The sequence below is a fragment of the Chrysemys picta genome, chromosome 21, assembly GCF_011386835.1.
Source record: "Chrysemys picta bellii isolate R12L10 chromosome 21, ASM1138683v2, whole genome shotgun sequence".
Lineage (NCBI taxonomy): Eukaryota > Metazoa > Chordata > Testudines > Emydidae > Chrysemys > Chrysemys picta.
The window spans coordinates 22,352,861-22,374,424 of record NC_088811.1 but is presented as its reverse complement, the minus strand read 5'-3'; the positions used below and the strand labels follow the sequence as shown (position 1 = coordinate 22,374,424).

The following is a 21,564-nucleotide window of genomic DNA, read 5'->3' as shown; positions in this document are numbered from 1 at the left end:
ATTAGCTGGGATGGGCAGGGATGCAACACCATGCTCTGAGTGTCCCTAGCCTCCGGGACGACAGGGGATGGATCACTCAATGATTCCCTGTTCTGTTCATTCCCTCTGAAGCACCTGTCATTGGCCACTGTCAGTAGACAGGATACTGGGCTGGATGGACCTTTGGTCTGACCCAATATGGCTGTTCTTACATAAAAATTAATTATAATAATAAAAAAGTTTAGTACAGAAACTCCCCAAGATATCAAGCATTCTTAAAACTATAATACCCACCTGGGGAAGTGAGGAAACAGATTGACAGAGCGAGATGGGTACCCAGCGAGACGGGTATAGGATAGGCCCAACAAGGAAAATAACAGAACACCACTGGCCATCACGTACAGCCCCCAGCTAAAACCTCTCCATCACATCATCAACAATCTACAACCTATCCTGGAAAACGATCCCTCACTCTCACAGACCTTGGGAGGTAGGCCAGTCCTCGCTTACAGACAGTCCCCCAACCTGAAGCAAATACTCACCAGCAATTACACACCACACCACAGAAACACTAACCCAGGAACCAATCCCTGTAACAAACCTCGTTGCCTACTCTGTCCCCATATCTACTCTAGTGACACATCAGAGGACCCAACCACATCAGCCACCCCATCAGGGGCTCATTCACCTGCACATCTACTAGTGTTATATATGCCATCATGTGCCAGCAATGCCCCTCTGCCATGTACATTGGCCAAACCGGACAGTCTCTATGTAAAAGAATAAATGGACACAAATCGGACATCAGGAATGGTAACATACAAAAGCCAGTAGGAGAACACTTCAATCTTCCTGAACATTCTATAATAGATTTAAAAATAGTCATATTTCAACAAAAAAACTTCAAAAACAGACTTCAAAGAGAAACTGCAGAGCAACAATTCATTTGCAAATTTAACACCATTAATTTGGGCTTGGGAGTGGCTGGCTCACTACAAAAGCAATTTTCCCTCTCTTGGTATTGACACCTCCTCATCAATTATTGGGAGTGGACCACATGCACCCTGATTGAATTGGCCCTGTCAACACTGGTTCTCCATTTGTAAGATGTCATAACTATAAAGGGAAGGTAACAACCCTCCTGTATACAATACTATAAAATCCCTCCTGGCCAGAGGCACCAAAGTCCTTTTACCTGTAAAAGGTTAAGAAGCTCAGGTAACCTGGCTGACACCTGACCCAAAGGACCAATAAGGGGACAAGATACTTTCAAATCTTGGGGGGGGGGGAAGCTTTTGTTTGTGCTCTTTGTTTTGGTGGTGTTTGCTCTTGGGACTAAGAGGGACTGGACATCAATCCATGTTCTCCAAATCTTTCTGAACAAGTCTCTCATATTTCAAACTTGTAAGTAACAGCCAGGCAAGGCGTATTAGTTTATCTTTGTTTTCTCAACTTGTGAATGTTCCCTTTGCTAGAGGGAGATTTATCCCTGTTTTGTTGTAACTTTGAAACTAAGGCTAGAGGGGGTTCCTCTGGGCTCTTTGAATCTGATTACCCTGTAAAGTTATTTTCCATCCTGATTTTACAGAGATGATTTTTACCTTTTCTTTTTAATAAAATCCTTCTTTTAAGAACCTGACTGATTTTTCCATTGTCCAAAGACCCAGGGGTTTGGGTCTTTGATCACTTTGTAACCAATTGGATAGGATATTATTCTCAAGCCACCCCCAGGAAAGGAGGTGTAAGGGCTCGGGGGGATATTTTGGGGGAAGAGGAACTCCAAGTGGTCCTTTCCCTGTTTCTTGTTAAATCACTTGGTGGTGGCAGCGTACCAGGTTTTAACCTAAGCTGGTAGAAATAAGCTTAGGGGGCTTTCATGCGTGTCCCCACATCTGTACCCTAGAGTTCAGAGTGGGGAAGGAACCCTGACATAAGGTAACTCTTTTCTCTTCATGTGTCAGTATATTTATACCTGCATCAGTAATTTTCACTCCATGCATCTGAAGAAGTGGGTTTTTTTACCCACGAAAGCTTATGCCCAAATAAATCTGTTAGTCTTTAAGGTGCCACTGGACTCCTCATTGTTTCCCCAATAAAATGACCTCTCGAGACAGCGATGATGTGAAATAATACCTTGGCAAATAATGCATTTTAAAAATCTTGACCTATTAGGAAATGTATATTTATGTAAGTTTCCTAGCCACAAATCTAGCATTCTGGAGTGAAGTCACTAAAACATAGTCCAACAAACAAATGCTCTGGCTGCTAAATTAAAAAGATAATGACCTCTTGAGATAGCGATGATGTGAGATAATACCTTGGCAAATAATGCATTTTAAAAATCTTGACCTATTAGGAAATGTATATTTATGTAAGTTTCCTAGCCACAAATCTAGCATTCTGGAGTGAAGTCACTAAAACATAGTCCAACAAACAAATGCTCTGGCTGCTGCTGTTCATCGTGCTGCTGTTCATTCCACCACTCCATCCCCAATGGCCCTGCACCATTACCTTCTGCTGCCACCTGCCACTGTGACCTCTGTGAGTTGGTCTCTTGAGGTTCCATCCAGCTCTCAGAGATTTCAGCTCTCAATGAGGGAACCTCGCTGCTAGTGCAGGCTTGGCTGTCTCTTCCACAGAAATACTGTCCCACAGCAGTAAGGTGACCAGACAGCAAGTGTGAAAAATCAGGACAGGAGGTGGGGGGTAATAGGAGCCTATATAAGAAAAAGCTCCAAATATTGGGACTGTCCCTATAAAATCGGGACCTCAGGTCACCCTACACAGCAGATCTAAGCACTTAGATCTGGTTATCAGTGATTTCAGCTCTCGTGGTCACTTAACAAACCAAAAGACTCTCTATGGAGTCTAATCAACTGTATCTCTAAACATGAGAGAGGGGCAGGTTGGTGACTCTTAGGCGAGCCCACACCACCAAGCAAAACATCTGTGCGCCTCCCTCTGTCTTCACTAGAATATGGCATCCAAACCTCCGGCTTAAGGGGTGCAGTTCAGTTGAGGGTGACCAGTGCTTAATTTGTAATGAAAGAGGTGCCGGGGCTCAAGCAAGTTTGTTACTTTCATAACTGATGTGACCAGCCAGAGGTCCCAGGGCTCTGAACTGCGAAGCCCAGAGGTGCTGCGGCTCAGACCTGGCAAGCCCTAGCACAAATTAGGCCCTGACAGTGACCCCCTCAGGCAGGCAGGCTAAGCACAGTTCTGCTGCCCTTCACTCAGACAATAAGGAGAACAACATTTCATGACCCCCACATTCAAAATGATTCATAACACAACACCAGCCAAAATGGATCCCTTGGGCAGCACAGCTCTGTCTGCTGGATACCTAGTCAGAGCAGGTGTGTTCATGTAAATACAGTTTTGTCCTGAAGCCTTTCCACCCACCCTGGCTCATCAGTAGCTGTCAGGGGAGAGTTCATTCAGACCTTGCTTACAAATCATAATAGGCCATTATAGCCGAAACAAATGTGCAATTATCATGAATAACAGCTGTGTGAAGAAGCTAGGCTTTGTTCAGACTTTTCAAGCCCATTATGCTTTCTCAGTATTGCATCACATACTGTGTATGCTTTTATAAACTTTCAATTTCAATTCAAATGGCCATTGGCAACACTGCTAACTGGGGGGGGGGAGGGCTGTTGGGGAAATCCCTGGGGGACCTATTGCAGGATCAGGGCAGAGTAAAGGGCCACGTGCAGACGCCGGGATGTCTGCCCCTTTGGAGCCTGCCCAGCCAGGCCCAGCAGGGGGCAGCAGTGTGCGCTGTGTCCTTTGATGTGCTGCTAATCAAGGCGTGGGGGGGAGGAGGAGCAGAGCTTGCGATTATCTCCCCGGGGTTTTAAATAGCCGGCCGGGACTCCCGGCTCCAGTGTACGCCCGGCGGAGACTCCCTGGAGCTGAGGCTGGAAGTTGGTGTGTTTCGCAGCGCCGCCGTGTGAACCCTGCAGGTAGGAGCCCGGCCCTGGTGCGGCTTCGCTCCGGCCCGCGGCAGCGGCTCTGGCCGCTTGGCTAGCGCAGGGCTGGGAGGCGTTTGATTAATAGCCGAGACCCCCCCCCGCGCGCTCCCCATCAGCTGTTCTCTACGCCAAGGGCCCCGCTTGGCTCTGCAGCCGCGTCTCCAAGAGCAGAACTTCCGACGGGAATTCTCCGGCGGGCTTTGCTGCCCGGGGAGCTGCTTCTCAGGCCAGGCGCCAAGACCGAGTTTCCAGGGAATCCGTCCATCTGAGTCACTCGCTGGTGGGGACTGAATCTGTTCCGAGGCTTCTTTTCAACCCCCCTCACTTTGGGTTTGATCCCTCCTGGCTGGGACGGGGGTGTGATGTGCACGAGGGGACAGCGGTGGCCCCCCAGCAGGACGGGGGCGGGGTCTGCGCTGGAAATAGGAGTCTGGGAGTTCGCAGTGGGACTGCAGCAGCATCCGCCGTGTGTGGGGATCACCCCCTTCACTCCCTCCTCCAGCGGCTGCCCTCTGTGGCCGTGCTGGGGAATCTTGCAACTAAACACCAGTTGCTACTGACCTGATCTGGAGGGAGAGATGCCGGAGGCTTGTGGCTGTGAGTGGGTGCCAGGTTGCCCTTAAAAGCCCTCTCCCAGTACTGGTCCTCTGGAGAGCTAAGGGGTTTAGTGGAAGTTCTTGTGCGCGATTCCCAGCCTGTTTGGACACTGCTTTGGTGCTGTTGGTCTCCTCCCAGGGTGCTGGGCTGCCCCCCTTTGCATGGAGAAAAGGTTGGTAGAGAAGTTGGGCTGTTAACAGGGTGTGTGATTTGCAGTTAGCTCTGCTCCCGGAGGAGGTTCTGGCTCAGAGCTGCTGGAATGTGTCCCAGATGGGTTCACATGCCAGCCAGTGGGTTTGCAAGGAGCTGGGTGGTCCTCAGGCTTGAAGTGGGCTCCCAGAAATGCCAGGACTGTCACCCCCCCCCCCCCCCCATGGCAAGATCTAATGGCAAAATAGCCTCTGCAGAATTGGGGCAGATGCTCCAAGGAAACCACCCCTGGGGGAGAGGATGCCAGGATGCAGAAGGGAACTACCAAGGCTGGGGATTGCGTGCTAATGCACTGTGCCAGCCTCTCACCAGTAACTGATGCCCCTTACAGTTCTCTCTATCTGGGGTGGGAGGCTGGTTGGTGACCCAGTCCCCACAGAGACTGATTGGAGGGAGTTTGGCCCTGGGGGATGAGTGGGACTTATCTTCAGATGCCAGTTGGAACGGTTCCAGTCCAGCTAGAGGGCTGTGTGGATGAGGCCCAGATAGGGGAGATCTCTGGGAACCCCACTATGGCCAGATCTATCAGGGCTCTGGGCACAGCAGGGTATAGACATGGGCATTTCCTGCTTATCTGTTAGTACTGCCCTTAGAATCCTGTGCCTTGCTCTTTGAGGCTGGGCTCCCATGTCCGTGTCTTGGCCCATGCAGAGCAGTCCCAGGTCCAGCACCATGCAGTTTAGGGGACCTGTGGGTGAATGGGGGGATATACACTTTATGCAAGAGGTTCCCCCTTCCTGGCTCTGCAGATGACTCATAAGAAATTCCCCTACTGAGATTCCTAGCCAGAGACCTCCCAGATAGTCATTCAAAGCCTCAGCCTGATCCTAAGGCAGGCAAAACTGCTGCTGCCAAGGGACAACCCCTTCCCTCCCAGCTAAAGCCTCCTGAATGATCCAAGGGTTTCCTACAGCAGCCAACCCTGCTCCCAGCAGACATGGCCATAAGCCAGCTCTCGCACTCCCACCACTCATGGCTGGCTCTTACCATCTGACTTTTGGCAGGTTTCTGTGCTGGCTGGTCAGTACCATGAGCTGCATGTGTGATGGGGCCCCATATTTGTCATGGGTCACATGGTTTGAAAGCTCTTTGGAAAAGAGCACATTTTTCCAAAGAACTTGCCACATTGCATGCTGAGTTCTGGGCAATGTCTCTCCCAAAGGGAGCTGCTGGCTTTGGGAAGCTGGCACTTCTTTAGGGGCCTAAATGGGAGCCTGAGTACTTGCTGGATTCTGACCTGGTTCCTACCAGTGCAACTCCATTGTTGACAGTAGTTATCCTTGACTTGTGGCAGTGAGATCAAAATCAGGCCCTCTAGCCCTTGAGACAAGGCTTGTTCCCTTGCATTGCACAGGTTCCCAGTTTGGCGGGATACATACAGTGTGTTCTCATATTGATTGTGTTGTAGTACTGTGCTAGGCTATATAGAAAGAGAAGGTGCCTGCACCGAAGAACTTGCAGTACAAGTTGTTAATGTCTGCAGTGTCATTCCCAGCAGCCAGCCAGGGAAGTGCAGGTCATATGCCTCTCTGCACCCCTTTACCTGGAAAGGTGCTTGTGCTGTCAGGCTGTGGTGGTAGGAGGCCTCATTCTGATCTCACTGCTGGGCGTCCATTGACTTCAATGGACTGACTTCTGCAGCTTCTGAGAGCAATGCTAGTCAGAACAGCTTATCTCTAACTGTTCCCACCAGCACCCCAGCTTGCTGATCTTTAGAGGGCAGTGCACTGTGCATCCTGGCTGGGTTATTTCATCTGGTCTGTGGGGGAGGGGGGCTCTCAGCACTGTCCTTTGTGGGCAGTCAATTTAACGTGAGGCTGTGCTGAATCTGTGTGAGGCACCAGATGTTGCAGTGACATGCATTTTTAAAAATCAACGACTCAAATTAAATCTTAAGAGTGGAGGTGGGAGGAGCTTATTTCTAAAAATGCCCTGACTTGACCCCTCCCCCCCCCAATATTTGTTTGAGACTCTGCCCCTCAGCCAGTCTAAGTTAGAACCTCCTGGAGACCAGGAGGCTGCAATGCCTCTCAGCACCGGGTCAGACAGGAGCTGATCCAAAGTGGGTCCAGGAGATCTCTGCCCTCGTCTGCAGTTCTGCAGCTGCATGCTCAGACTGTTGTGGGATACAACTGCTGCTGCAAGATCAGTCAGCCATAGCTTCTCCATTCCAGTGCTGGGTGGGTCCCCATTCTGCCCAGCTTTGCCAGGGCAGCTGAGCCCCAACTGGCTTCCCCCACACCTTCCCAGCTCTGCCGATGCTCTTAGTTCCTGAGCTACAGCCCTCCAGCTCCAATCCTAACCCCCATCTCTGTCCCAGCTTTGCTGAATCACCTTAGTCCCATGTGACAACTCTCCAGGTGTGGCTGGCTTTTAGCATAATGTTAGTTTCTCTTGGAAACCAGCCAGGAGGGAAAACCCTGTATGCCATGTTTTCCTTGCTTCCTGATGATGGAGATCTCCCACATTCTGTCATTCAGGGGCCCCCAGACCAGCAGCGGCTCCAGGCACCAGTGCTCCAAGCATGTGCCTGGGGTGGCAAGCCACGGGGGGCAGCCTGCCGGTCCTTGCGAGGGCGGCAGGCAGGCTGCCTTCGGCAGCTTGCCTGCGGGAGGTCCGCTGGTCCCGTGGATTTGGCGGCAATTGGGCGGTGGGTACGCCGGAGCTGTGGGTCTGACAGACTTCCCACAGGCATGCCGCCAAATCCGTAGGACCAGTGGACCTCCTGCAGGCGTGCCACTGAAGGCAGCCTGCCTGCTGTGCTTGGGGCAGCAAAAAAGCTAGAGCTGCCCCAGACCATTGGGGGTGGTCTCCCAGGGTCCCTGAGCTGACAGGGTGCCAACTTCCTGCTGCCCCTGGGATCTCCAAACACCACTGGCATGATATGCTCATGCCTTTGGAACATGTCCACTTCGGGAAGAGCTGCATTAATAAGCACATAGTTAAAGAATCCATGCAGTGTCATTAGGATCCAGTTTTCCAAACTGGGAGGGTGCTTTGGGTACATGCACTGCTTTAAACTGAATGGCAAATGCAGGATCTCTCAGGGCTCTAAAGCCTGCTTCATATGAGTTGCTCAAAAGGAAATAAATAGCCTTCTCCTCCCAGAAATGTTTTCAGTTTCCTTGGTGGAGCTGTGCTGCTGTAGCGCTTGTGGTGGAGACACTCCAGCTCGCAGGAGAGAGCTCGCCTGTCTGCTTAACTCCTGCCTCTGTGAGGCAGTAGCTATGCTGGCAGGAGAAGCTCTCCTGCTGAGGTAGTGCTGTCTAAACTGGCAGTTAAGTTCATGTAATTTATGTTGCTAAAGGGGGTGGATTAATCACATCCTGAGTGATGCAAGTTCTACCGAAGTAACCTGTAGAGTAGCCAAGGTCTTAGTGAATCCACCCTGCTGGCAGTCAGAGGGTCAGGGGCATGGAAGCACAGCTCCTTGGGCTGAACACTTCCCCAGGCCAGGAGCGACTGTGTGTGGCACTGACTAGGTTATTACTTGTTCTAGAGAGACAGCAGCTGTGGAGATGGCTCAGTGGAACATGCTTGTGGTGTGACTGGATGAAATGGATCTCTGTGGATTGTGGGATGGGGGAGAATGGGCCATGGGAGGGTTTTGCATGTGAATCTGCAGCAATATACCCTGTGATTGCTAAAGCAACAGGAAACCCTTCAGCATTAGCAAGCAGCCTCTGGTGCAATCTCCTCCAAGCTGTTACACTGGGTCAGCACAATGGCAGGAAATGCTGGAACTCCCCAAAGCCCTGGCCTCTGAGCAGTGCCTGGCCCAGCTTGGCTGCATGTGTCAGTGAATAGGGAAGGATGAACTGGCATGTCCCTTGGAACACCTGGTTGGATGGCTTCCTGCCAGTGAAGGAGTGGGGTATGCCTCAGTGCTGAGTTGACCTGAGAACACTGGAGTTTTCTAAGTAACTCTTCATCCTGAGCTTTGGGGACAGCGACCAGGGTGAGGGTGATGGAATGGGAGTTGCTAGGAACATTGTGATGGCAGAGGGAGGAGCAGAGCCGAATTGCACAGGAGCCTTGCTGATGGACACTTGGGTGGCATTTGTGAGTACTCTGCCCCTGTGGCCCTGCACATATCATGGGTGGGTGTGTCCATATCCATACAGAGCTGGCTTGACTAGCCCAGTGCTTTCTGTGCCACAACTCTTCCACATTTCCATCCCCCCTCTGGCACAGCCTCAGAGCAGAGGTGCATGTGCGCGCTTCCCCATAGTGTTTTGTGACCCTAAAGGCCACTGCAACAGGAGTACAAGATACCATGGCCTGTGCCAGGGGCCACCATAGCTCCCAATAGGGGAGACACAAATCACCCTCTACCTGGGCAAGTGCAGGGCTCTGTGCCCCAACACAGGAGGAATCCCTCTGCCTAAGCACGTCATGGAGTTTGCCAGAACAGTGGGAGGGCAGGAGATGTTGGCGTTATTGTTGCATTGCTCAGATCCATTTCCATTACAAGATCCATTTGTAAGTAATGCAATGGCCTGAAATGTGGAGAGAGATGCAGAGACAACACAGTGGTAAGAGCTGTGGTGCCATCTGCACTAGTGCTTGCAGCTGCAGGAGAATTTCAGAGAATCCTGCTTGTGGGCAAAAGCCTGGGGATTAAGAGAAGGGTCTCCATGGCCTAGCCCTTCACTTGGCATATATGTTGCAGCTGCTGCCAAAGCAGCCTGGGATTTGTGAGGGTCTCTTATTGGAAGGAAATGAACTTCTACAAGTGAAGGCTGGTAGTAGAATGTGACCCACACAATTGTTACAAGTGGCATTACTGCCTGGTGACAGCAGTAATGCCATGTAGCCTCAGGCTATAGAAGACCCATCTACCCCACTGTCACCTTAAAAGTATAATATTGGCTGACAGTTGCACTCCACTCTTTCACTTAAAGGCGTCCTGGTTAGCATTGTTTCAATAAGAACAGGAGTACTTGTGGCACCTTAGAGACTAACAAATTTATTAGAGCATAAGCTTTCGTGGACTACAGCCCACTTCTTCGGATGTACTCCTGTTCTTCTTTTTGCGGATACAGACTAACACAGCTGCTACTCTGAAACCTGTCATTGTTTCAATGTTAAGTTGCTGATGAATGAGGGAACATGCTCGTTTAAAGTTGTGAAATGCTCCCTTCTAACTTGGCAGTCTCCTGCTTTGTCCACTGCTTGCAGGAAGAGCAGCCCGTTGCAGCTGGCTGGTGGGTGGTTGGAACCAGGGTGGACCAGCTCCCCCCCCATCAGCTCCCCACTCCCCTAAGTTCCCTGTGCAGCAGCTGCCTGCAGTTCAGCTGTGTCCCTCCCCGCCATGTGCTGCTCCTGCCCTCTGCCTTGGAGCTGCTCCCAGAGACTCCTGCTTGCTGTACAGGAGGAGGGGGGGAAGAGGAGGGCTAATGTCAGGGTGTCTCCCTCTCCCCCTGCTCCTGCACCCCACTTACCCCATCTTCCCTAGAGCAGGGGGGAACACACTACGGAGGAAGCTTCTGGGCAGTAGCTGCGGTCTCAGGAGGTCTCAGCAAGCTGATTTAATTAACAGGGCAGTGTACTTAAGCCTGGGGTCAGCTACTTAAAGGGGAAATGTTCTTTTTTTCCCTCACACACAGGGTGTGTCTCTGTCTGCCCCCCCTCCTTTCCTGCTGCCTGGTAGAGTGTGAGAGTTAACGGGTGAGGGCTCAGTCAATTGCTAGTTCATTTAGCAGTAAGGCATTCCCTGGAAATATCCCACCCTCCAACTCCTCCACCTCAACCAAGCTTCTCAATCATCATCACTATGTACCAGTATTAAATTTTTTGTTTAAAACTTATAGTGTGTGTGTGTATAATAAATCTTGTCTGGTGAAAAATTTCCCTGGAACCTAACCCCCCATTTACATTAATCCTTATGGGGAAATTGGATTTGCTTAACATCATTTCACTTAAAGTTGCATTTTTCAGGAACATAACTACAACGTTAAGTGAGGAGTTCCTGTACCAGACCCTACTGGAACAGGAAGGGGTAGGAGAGAAAATGTGGTGGTGGTGGTGGTGGGGTGGGTGTGTGTGTGTGGTTCCCCCCATACTGTATCTCTTTTCTATACAGTTAGTCATGTCCTCTGTGGGGCTTTGTCTAAACACACAAGCTGCATGAGTCTGGTGTGGCTCTGCTGTACTGCTTTCACTATGCCAACATCCTGTAAACTTTGTGTTTAGACAGAGCCCTACAGAGGACACTGACTAACTGCAAGGGAAAGAGTGAAACTGACTCTACAAAAAATCACAACACCCCCAATGACAGTCATATGGGTACAAAATCTGTTTATGAACCAGGCCTTGATTGGGGGGATTTCACACCACAGCAGGGGAGAGAATTCTGTGCTTAAAATGGGAAAGTGGGAGTGGGAACCACAAACATTGAGAAGAGGTTCTGGGGCAGCAGTATTGTCCAAGCATTTAAAGATTGCAAGTCCCCTCATCTGCCCCCACCCCCAAATGAGATTGTTTTAAAAATCATGAGGTTGTTACTGTTGGGGGAGGGGTCTGTCTATTGAGCTTCTGGTTTCTGAGCCATTAAACTTGAAAACATGCCTCCTTTGCTTGGCCACCATGAAAACTAAACTTTAGAAAGCTGAGATTCTCACATCTGCTGCTTGGTGGCCTGTGGGTTGGGTTCAAAGAACATGCCTGAGGGTTTTGTGTATGGCTGGTAAGTGGGTCTGGGTGAAAACACCCACACACTAGACCTACAGAGTAGATGTAACCATAATGATCCCATTATGGATCTGTCTACTTTACTAGCTAGAGGTCTCATTCCTTTGTTTGTTGTCCTGCTCCTGTACACATTTGCATTAACTCTCCTCAAGCTAGCATGAATGTAAATAGCAGCATAGCTGCAGTAGCATACACAGTGTTGTACTCGGCATGGCTAACCCCTGCCTCTGCTGCTACTACCCATGTGACTGCAGCTGCCTTGCTAACTATACTCAGGATAACATGAGTGTATGTACAATCCTGAGAATCCCATCCTTAGCTCTTAGAGTACATGTAGCCTGTGACTCCAGGAGTTGGAATCTTCTGAAAAAATGCACCAAATTGCAAGAGTTTGCAACAAGCAAACACTAGGAGCTACTTGCAATCTGGCCATCTTAAAACCAAAAGGCATTTCAAGTTGCTTCTACTTTCTCTGCTCAGAGCCCTGGAGCCACTTCAGAAGAGTTCAGCACCCAACATGCAGAGCCTTCTTGCAGGCCTGGCCCCAAAAGTTATGCTGGGGGCTGAATGTTTGAACATGGGGCCCAAAGATCCTTTGGGGGTTGGACTAGATGACCTCCTGAGGTCCCTTCCAACCCTGACATTCTATGATTCTTTGACTGCTTGGTTCCTGTTGCATTGACTGTCAACACTGGCCAGTGTCTTGCTGTTTGAAAACAATTGCAACTGATCTGGGTGAGATTCTCTGGCAGGAGGTCAGATTAGATGACCTCAGCTGGCCTTGAATCCAACTGCATAAAGCATATGGAGGAGGGTTGAGTTTTGAGGACAGGGATTGCATGGGCCTGTAGACTCCCTCCACCCTTTCCAGCTTCTTCCTATGTCTCCTCTTACTCTGTCACCACCTGCAAGGCTGATGGTATCAGACAACATACTGAGGAGGTGACACTCACCGTGCATATCCTCACAATCTCATCTGAGCAAGTCTTACTTGCCCTCTTTGCCAACAGCCTGCCTCACCCTAACCCCATCCCCTCCAAAAATGCCTGAGGAAGGTGCTGAGCTCAGTGGGACAGCTCAGTTCAGTACTGATCTTTCTCTCTGAGGGAAATGTGTGTGGCCAGCTGTGAGGGCCCTCCTGGGATGTGAAGGATAACCCCAAAAAGGTCCCTGTTTTGAGGCATGGTTTCCATATACATCTGCATAAAAGAGCACACTGTCCTTCTGGAAATGAGAAGGATCCAGCAGGACTCCTGCTGTAGTGGAGACACTCCCTTGAAGAATACTTGATTCCCAGAGCTTAATGCTAGCTCAGAAGTTTGGAGTGTTGGGTGACTAGCACAGAGAAGATTCTGAGGTGGCAGAGGATAGCTTAGGCGGAGCTGAAAAGGAAGCTATTATCTAATTAGCAGTTTCAGTGGAAGTGTATTTGTCATGCATTAGACTTCCTCTTAGCTGACGTAAGGATTCCTTTGAGGCTGTTATGCCTTTTTTGCATACAATCTCAGGTCAAAGTCATTAGAAGACACATCTCCCTGGTGTGGCAGAACCCAGTCTTTTTGCACATCAGTTGTCCACTTCACTTCCTTACAAAGTTTGCTAGGCTGTTCTTTCCTGAAGGGAGAGTTGGCATCTCTCCTTAAGATGCCACCTTAACACACAGGAATTAAATTCATGACTACATACACATACATGCATCAAATATGACAACTCCAGACTATCATACCAGCATGTCCAAAGATGGCTTAGTGATGGTGCCCTTTATTAAGGTGGAAACTCCTAGTTTTACAAGTGTGCACAACCCCCCCCCCACTTAATTTATAAACCTATAAAAATATCCTAGCCTTTCCTCTCCTGCATACCCCTCCCTGCTTTCCCCTCATCCTGAAGGCACTGGATAAAGATCTGGAGTCCAACAAGATGGACCAGGTTACTGCAGTGAGTTGCTGAGCTTGTAGCTCTTCCCCTCAGGGTCCCTAGAAGTACTCCAGGGGGAGGGCATTCTACACCAAAAAATAAACATTCTGCACACTATTTTAAAATTATGCAAATTTTATTTGTCAAAATAACACCACATAATCAGGCTAACTTCAATTATTTTGATAACTTAATTGAAAATACCTTTAAGCAAATATGTCTAACAGTTCAAACACACAAATTCCCCAGCAGGAGAGAGTTAAAGAACCCCCTGTGACAACCCAGTTCCTGTTTCTCTGCCCTCTTCCCCTCCCAAAGCCTAGATGGGGAGGTCAGCAGAGGTGAAAGTACGCTGGTATGGGCCTATACGGAGTACCAGTTAAAAAAAGTTGAGCAGCGTACTGGCAAATAAGTGGAGCATTCAGTATTGGCTTACTTTCACCTTTTGGCTGCATTTAAAAAAAAAAAAAAAGTTTAAACTCCAAGCTAATAAAAGCTTGGAAAGGGAAAACTCACTGTCACATCAGTTTCTCTCCTCCCTCCTCCAGCCAGGCTGCCAACACTTAGGCTCCGTGTTCCCCCAACTCCTTGCACTCAGCAGGGGCTGCAGCGGCTCCCCTCTAGCTTGGAGCAGGGAGACTGGCTGAGGGAGAAGCCTCCCCAGGACGCCTGCTGCCTGCATAAGAACAGTTTAAATTTAGCTGTTCACTCTGCGGGATTAGGGGCCATTTGACATCCTTGTTAATGTCACTCACAGTTTGGGGGGGGGGGGGGGGGAATGGACCACGGCAGGGGCAGAATAGATTAGGCATTTGGCTGCACAGCTTAAATCCAGAGCTAATAAAAAAGCCAGTGGAAGGGGAAAAGTCACTGTCACATTGGTTTCTCTCCTCCCTCCTCCAGCCCCAACAACCTTGAGAGATTAACAAGGATGCCAGTGTCAAAGTTAGACTCAGGACTCAGTTTGTCAGACCACTCTGTTTTATTAGCACAGCGCTCTGCTAATACATTCAGATAATGTGAGCCCCCATGCAAGATTCAAACAGTCTTATTTATACAGATAAAAGGGTGCGAACTAAACAAAGGGACAGAGAGAGCAAAATTGTAAAATTTGCCTGGGGCATAATATGCATATCCTGCTTCCTTATTAACTCTTGGCACCTTAGAGTACTCCTGTTCTTCTTTCTGCGGACACAGACTAACACGGCTGCTACTCTGAAACCTGTTATTAACTCTTATCGATCTAAGGCTAATACTTCACCAATTGCCCTTAAGTGGGGCAATTCATTAAGCAGTTAATGTCTGCTTTCCTACCCCCTGGCTTGCAGCATTTCTACTTAAAGGTACATACAGCATGCTTTAATTCATTCTATTTCTTTAATATAATTCATCTCACTTTCACACCAGAAATGGTCCCTAATTCCACAGGTTGAACCAGGGAAGTGAACAGGTGAGTTTAAACTGTTCCTATGCAGGCAGCAGGCTGGCTGAGGGAGAAGCCTCCCCAGGAAGTCCCCCTGCTCACTGCTGCAGCCCCTGCTGAGTGCCAGGTTAGTGGGAGAGGAAGCCTGGAGCCTAGTCCTGTCAGCAGCCTGGCTGGAGGAGGAGGAAGAGAAACCAATGTGACTGACTTTTCCCCTTCCACTGGCTTTTTTTATTGGCTCTGGATTTAAGCTGTGCAGCCAAATGCCTAATCTATTCTGCCCCTGCCTTGGTCCATTCTCTCCTTTCTCCCCCCCCCCCCCCGCCCCCAACTGTGAGCGAAATTAACAAGGGAAGGGCAGGGGGCAGAGTGGGCCCCATACCAGTAAGAGCTGTATTTTACTTTCACCTCTGGCAGTCAGACACCCACAACCTTCCTCTTCTCCTCCTCCCCACCCTGCAATACACCCAAACCCCCTCTCCTCAAAGCCCAGCTGCAGTGCCCCCCAGTCCAGATATCCCCACTGACTCCTCCCCAGAGCCCAACCATGGGGCCCCTTGGCCCAGATACCTGCACTGCTTTCCAACCAGAGCCCAGCTGTGTGTGTGTGTGTGGGGGGGGGGGGCCCAGATATCCACACCCCCTCCTCACCCAGGGATCCAGAGGAAGAAACAGCCTGATGCTCGGTCCCAGGCTTGAATGGAGTTTCCTGCACACCACTGTCTCCTTCCCTCAGGGCATGTGGGGAACTGGAGCTGCCAGGAACTCTCTAGCTTCCTCTCCCTCCCCCATCAGTGTCTCCAGTGTGTGGACTGGGCTCTGCTGGGTCCAGTGGCCCCTAGTAGCCCTGCAGTCCACTTCTGTGGAGGAAAGGAAATTCTGCATTGTGCAGTGGACAGACACCTTCTCCCCTGGCACATGTAGTGCAGCACAGCTCCCTGCAGTGTGGCAAACTAGGGCATGCCCCCCAGAAGTCTTAGCCCCCCACATGAAGTACTATGTGGATGCAGGATATCACAGCAACTTGTAGAGTCAAAGGCCTGAAGGGACCATCATGATCATTTGGTCTGGCCTCCTGTGTAACACAGGCCGGAGACCTGCCTACAAGTTGTTCTGTAGTGGCTATTTTTCCTCATAAAAGGATAACATAAGGGAAGTACTCAAGGGTGGATTGCTTATGTGAATTCTGGAGTTCAGACCCACCTGCAGTGAAACAGAGGCATCCTCCAAAAGATGCACCCAGTTAGCAAATGCACAATGAGAGGTTTCAGAGTAGCAGCCGTGTTAGTCTGTATCCGCAAAAAGAACAGGAGTACTTGTGGCACCTTAGAGACTAACACATTTATTAGAGCATAAGCTTTCGTGGACTACAGCCCACTTCTTCGGATGCATATAGAATAGAACATATATTGAGGAGATATATATACACACATACAGAGAGCATATGAGCACCATGAGAGCACATTGGTGTGTTCGGATAACCCTGGCACTCTTGTCCCAGTTGTACCAGATGCTCTATACACTTCACAGTAAAGGTCCTATCTATCTCCTAGAACTGGAAGGGACCTGGAAAGGTCATTGAGTCCAGCCCCCTACCTTCACTAGCCGGCCCAAGTACTGATTTTGCCCCAGATCCCTAAGGCCATGTCTAACTACCTGCTCGATTGGCAGGTAGTAATCGATCTATCGGGGATCGATTTATTGCATCTTGATGAGATGCAATAAATCGATCCCTGAATCAACACCCCTACTCCAGCTTGGCAGGAGGAGTAAGTGGAGTCGAGGCAGTCGACTTGTTGCTCTGGACGGCCAGGTAAGTCGAACTAAGATACTTTGACTTCAGCTACACAAATAATGTAGCTAAGATCATGGTGTGTGTGGTGTAGGGTGACCAGATCACCCAAGACAAATATCGGGACACGGGCGGAGGGGGGGGGTGACGCGGGGGGGCGTGGTGTGGCGGGGGCTGGGGCCAAAAAAAAAAAACCCTTCCTCCGCAAGCGCTGGAGGGAGGCCCGGGAGACTCAGGGGAAGCGCGGGGCCGGGGTGAGTAACAGTCCGGCCTGGTCCCTTGCAGGCAGGACTCAGTTGGGTGGTAGGGCGAGGAGGGGGGTGGCCCCGCAGGCGGCTGTTCTCCCCCCCGGCCAGCGGGACTCGGGAGCAGCCGCTGCTGCAGCTCCCACTGCCGCGGGGGCAGGAAGCGGCCATGGCGCTCCGCGGCTGCAGCTCTGGTGCCCCCGAACCTCCCGAGCCGGGGCCTGCTGCGGGGACCCAGCAGCGCGTACGCTGGGCCCAGCCCCTGGCCAGTCGCGTCTTGGCTGCTGCCCAGCTGGTGCTATCCCGCGGCGGCCCCGGAGTGGGGGCAGCAGGCCCCAGCCCCCCCGTCCCGCAGGGGAACGAACGGGGCTGGGCTGCCGATGCCTCCGCCGCGGGATAGCACCAGCTGGGCAGCAGCCCAGATGCGACTGGCCAGGGGCTGGGCCCAGCGTACGCGCTGCTGGGTCCCCGCAGCAGGCCCCGGCTCGGGGGGTTCGGAGGCGCCGCAGCCGCCGAGCGCCATGGCTGCTTCCTGCCCCGCGGCAGTGGGAGCTGCAGCAGCGGCTGCTCCCGTGTCCTGCTGCCCGGGGGGGGGAGAACAGCCGCCGCCTGGCCCCGCGGGTCGCCCCCCTCCTCTCCCAACCACCCAACTGAGTCCTGCCTGCTCGGGGCCAGGCCGGACTGTTACTCACCCTGGCCCCGCGCTTCCCCTGCGTCTCCCAGGCCTCCCTCCAGCGCTTGTGGAGGGAGGGGGAATGGTGAGCCCGGGGAAGAGGCAGGGATTCGGGGAGGGAGCCAATCGGGGGAGGAAGGGGCGGAGTCGGGGGGGGGGGGCGAGCACTTCCGGGCTCTAGGCTCCGGGGCATTTCCTTGGTTGTCCAGTGTCCCGACTGCACGTCGGTCGGGACGCGGGACAAACAAGGAAACATCGGGACAGTCCCGATAAAATCGGGACGTCTGGTCACCCTAGTGTGGTGTGTGTTTGTTTTTTCTCTCCTCCCCCATGTAGACAAGCCCATAGTGGCCCCCTCAAGGATTGAACTCTCAACCCTGGGTTTAGCTGGCCAATGCTCAAACCACTGACTATCCCTCCCCCTCTGCCAAATAGATTAGTCTCAGGAATGCATTTTTCTTTCCCAACACTCTTTCTGTGTTTGGACAGCACCCAGCCAATGCAGTCCTGGCACCCCCACAACACACAATAAGATAATTGCACCAAGTGGAACATTAAAACAAAAAGGCCTGTAGACAAACAAAGCCACCTCGTTCCTCTCCTCTTTGTGGTGGCCTTTCCAAGGGGCTAGTTGCTGGAATTTGTCTTTCTGTTAGTGGAAGGTGGTATCTCTGCTTTCCTGCTAGTAGCAATTTCATTTCTTGCCATAGGAAGAGCTGTGCTAATAAACAGCAGTTTGATGTTTGTCCAATATGTAACAAACAGAAGCCTCAAATCACACTGGCATCAAGGGTGCATGGCACTAAATAGGACTAAGTCCACAGTTTTGAGACCTTGGTTACATGAGAACATTTTAAACCAATACAAACAGATTTATTTAAACCAATGCAACCCTGTTGTGTGGACTTACACTGGTTTCAGGGTGCCTTCTAGTGACTGCATTACTATAAAGTACTCCCTCTTAAACCAATTTAAAGGGGTTGTGCTGATGTCAGTCAGGGCTTGTCTGCAAATTATGTTTTTGGGCACAAACTGTTGTGGAATAACTATTCTGAAATATTCGCATCCAGCTGTCACCTACTTTCCTCTGAATGTACACAGGGTGCTGACTTAGTTTGGGGGGGGGGGAGGAAAGATTGGCATTCTGCTTAGGTATCCCATGGTGTGTTGTCCCACTGCTGGGCTCTGTGCATTCTAGTACTTTTCTCATGGGGCATTGTGGGATATCTGCAGGGAGCCACTGGAATTCTGGGACTTAGAGTCAAGCTTGTAAATTCCCAGGATTCCTCTGGCTTCTGAAGCTGGCAAGGTTTTCACACTGGTGTCAGCCAGTATGCACCACTAGCATGAGACACTAATACACAGCAGCTGCTTGTGTACTGTCACTTTGGGGGCCAGCTGTTGTGCTACCAGTCCGATTTTGGTAAGAGGAGGAAGATGCAGCTGTTTATGCATGATCTTTTCCTGGAATAGCTTCACTTCATGCAGTGTTTCTGGGGTTGGCAAGCCAGTCATGATGCAGTTCTAGGATGACCAGCAGTGGTGGCAGAATTTAAAGATGACAAAGGCCACTTTCCTAGAAATCTGCATGGTGTTCACCCCAGAGCTGCAGTGGCAGCAAGCCAACAAAAAGCTCCCCTCAGCATGGAGAAACATGGAGCCATGGCCATCGGGAAGCTTACCAACCCTGCTTACTGCCAGTCAGTAGCTACCCATTATGGTGTTGGTAGATCAGCTAGTGCATGGAGGTGTGCACTGCGATAGTGCTAATGGCACTGGTCATAAAGCTTGGCACTGCACAGGAGAGAACTGATGGATTTGCCCACTTGGAGTTCTCAGATTGTATTGGGGTCACTGACCCCTGTCATGCTCTCCAGGGACACAAAGCACCTCACTATCACCTGCCCGAGTGTGAGGAAGTCTTAGGGTATGTCTACACTACGGGATTAATCTGAATTTACAGAATTTGAATTTTGGAAACATTATATAAAGTCAAATGTATGCAGCCACACTAAGCACACTAATTCGGCGGTGTGCGTCCATGTACTGGGGCTAGCGTCGATTTTCAGAGCGTTGGGATAACTACCCACAGTGCATAGTTCCTGCAGTCTCCCCTGCCCATTGGAATTCTGGGTTGAGATCCCAGTGCCTAATGGAGCAAAAAACATTGTCGCAGGTGGTTCTGGGTGCAGCCTCACCCCTCCCTCCATGAAAGCAACGGCAGACCACTGTTTCGTGCCTTTTTTTCCTGGGTGAACAGTGCAGATGCCATACCATGGCAAGCATGGAGCCTGCTCAGCTCAAGACAGCAGTCGTGAACATTGTAAACACCTCACGCATTATTGTGCAGTTTATGCTGAACCAGGACCAGAAAAACAAGGCAAGGAGGAGGCTGTGATGGCAGCGCAGCGACGAGAGTGATGAGGAGGTGGACATGGACACAGAATTGTCTCAAACCGCGGGTCCCAGCGCTTTGGAGATCATGTTGATGGGGCAGGCTCTCATAGACTCATAGACTTTAAGGTCAGAAGGGACCATTATGATCATCTGGTCTGACCCCCTGCATGCTGCAGGCCATAAAACCGTCCCTACCCCTTCCCTGGACTCTGCTGTTGAAGTCCCCAATCCTGTTTTTAGTGACTTCAATCGGCAGAGACCCTCCTGCTAGAGATCCCTGCCCCATGCTGCGGAGGAAGGCGAAAAACCTCCAGAGGCTCAGCCAATCTGCCCTGGAGGAAAATTCCTTCCCGACCCCAAATATGGCGATCAGTAAGACCCCGAGCATATAGGCAAGAGTCTCCAGCCTGACCCGTTAGCCATTATACTATTTACCTACCATTGCTTGGTTTTCCTTGACTACTATGTTTTACCATTAAACCATTCCCTCCATAAACTTATCTAACTTCATCTTAAAACCAGACAGGTCCGTCGCCCCCACCGTTTCCCTCGGAAGGCCGTTCCAATATTTCACTCCTCTGACGGTCAGAAACCTTCGTCTAATTTCAAGCCTGAACTTCCCCACGGCCAGTTTATATCCATTCGTTCTTGTATCCACATTAGTACTAAGCTGGAATAATTCTTCTCCCTCCCTTGTATTAATCCCTCTAATATATTTAAAGATAGCAATCATATCCCCCCTCAGCCTTCGCTTTGTCAGACTAAACAACCCAAGCTCCTCTAGTCTCCTTTCATACGACAGGTTTTCCATTCCTCTGATCATCCTAGTGGCCCTTCTCTGCACCCGTTCCAGTTTGAGTTCATCTTTTTTTAAACATGGGAGACCAGAACTGCACACAGTACTCCAAATGAGGTCTCAACAGCGCCTTGTACAACGGAAGCAGGACCTCCTTATCCCTACTAGATATACCTCGCCTAATGCATCCCAAGACAGCATTGGCTTTTTTCACCGCCACGTCACATTGTCGACTCATAGTCATCCTGCGGCCTACAAGGACCCCTAGGTCCTTCTCCTCTTCCGTTACTTCTAACCAATCTTGTAACTAAAATTGTTATTAGTCATCCCCAAATGCATCACCTTACACTTTTCACTATTAAATTTCATCCTATTTCTGATACTCCAATTCACAAGCTCATTCAAGTCTCCCTGCAAGATATCCCTATCCTCCTCCGAATTTACAACGCCTCCCACCTTTGTATCATCCGCAAACTTTATCAGCCCACTCCTGCAATCTGTTCCGAGGTCAGTTATAAATAGATTAAATAAAATGGGTCCCAAAACCAAACCTTGAGGCACTCCACTAGTAACCTCCCTCCAACCTGACAGTTCACCCTTTAATACGACCCGCTGCATTCTACCCATTAACCAATTCCTTATCCACCTCTGGATTTTCATATCGATCCCCATGCTTTTCAGTTTAACCAATAATTCCTCATGGGGTACAGTATCAAACGCTTTACTGAAATCCAGGTATATTAGGTCCACCGCATTTCCCTTATCTAATAAATCCGTTACTTTCTCAAAGAAGGAGATCAGATTCGTTTGGCACGATCTGCCCTTCGTAAAACCATGTTGTAATTTATTGCAATTGCCACTAACCTCC

At 50.3% G+C, this 21,564-nt stretch overlaps 1 protein-coding gene across 4 annotated transcripts in view; it reads left to right on the top strand.

Annotated features, from left to right (window-relative positions):
• The first annotated feature begins 3,768 nt into the window (after positions 1 to 3,768).
• ALPL (alkaline phosphatase, biomineralization associated) overlaps positions 3,769 to 21,564 on the top strand; it is a 99,223-nt gene continuing 81,427 nt past the window's right edge. Inside the window, exon 1 of one of the 4 annotated variants that reach the window (XM_042856259.2) lies at positions 3,769 to 3,944. The gene's annotated coding sequence lies outside the window, so the exon portion shown is untranslated. Of the gene's footprint in view, positions 3,945 to 4,329; positions 4,723 to 21,564 lie in introns of those variants that run through there. The other 3 variants (XM_005281714.5, XM_065574849.1, XM_005281715.5) reach the window with 3 other exon arrangements.